Source organism: Mycteria americana, chromosome 11, assembly GCF_035582795.1.
Source record: "Mycteria americana isolate JAX WOST 10 ecotype Jacksonville Zoo and Gardens chromosome 11, USCA_MyAme_1.0, whole genome shotgun sequence".
NCBI classification, from domain to species: domain Eukaryota; kingdom Metazoa; phylum Chordata; class Aves; order Ciconiiformes; family Ciconiidae; genus Mycteria; species Mycteria americana.
This window is the reverse complement of record NC_134375.1, coordinates 12144553-12145362: the sequence shown is the minus strand read 5'-3', so window position 1 is coordinate 12145362 and position 810 is coordinate 12144553.

Genomic DNA, 810 nt, shown 5'->3' with positions numbered 1-810 from the left:
CAAATGACTCTTAGGGTTGAAGTCGTAGCCTATTTTTCTCCTAGCTAATTCATCAATCTCTTAATCAAGCAGCCATAGAGGATACGCAAATGTAATTTCAGCGAGTGATGCTGCTTTACTCACCTACAGGAAAATGTCCCCTGTCTTTAAACGCCTCAGCTGGCAATGCCCTGCGCCGAGCCTCGGGCACCGCCAGCGGCTGCAGTACGGCAGTTACCATTGCGAGCAGCGCCGCGCTGCCACGTCTCCACGGCTGGAGGTTCGCCTCCCTACAGAGGACAGAAAATCACGTTTGAATCCTGGAAGGCCGCTACGACACACGGTGCTTTGGCATTACACCTCGATCCTTTGTGTCACTTGCAATGAAGTTTGTAAAAAAATGAAAACCAGGATTCAAATAGGAGGTGGAAGGTCACCTGGCAGCGTTCCCCGATGGGTCCACACTCTGCCTTAGCGTTACGTAAATGACGGTGACATTTTTCCTCCTTAGGTCAGCCGAAACGGCCCGCAGCATGGCTATCAGTGATGCCACACCTTCTGGAGCGCATAACTTTCAACAGCCGCTGGAAGGGGGCTGTGAGTCCATCTTCTTCCGGGAGCTGTTAACTCTGAAACCTAACGATGAACTAATTAGCAACACAGGCCCCCACACCGAGGCGAGGAAGCAGGGCTCACCCACAAAGCCGCCACCGCACCGCGCTACCTGCACCGCCCTCCGCGGGGCGGGGCGGGGGCGGGGCGAGGGAGGGCGGGGCGGGGGCGGTCCCCGCCCCCGCCCCGCCCTCCCTCGCCCCGCCCCCGCCCCGCGCA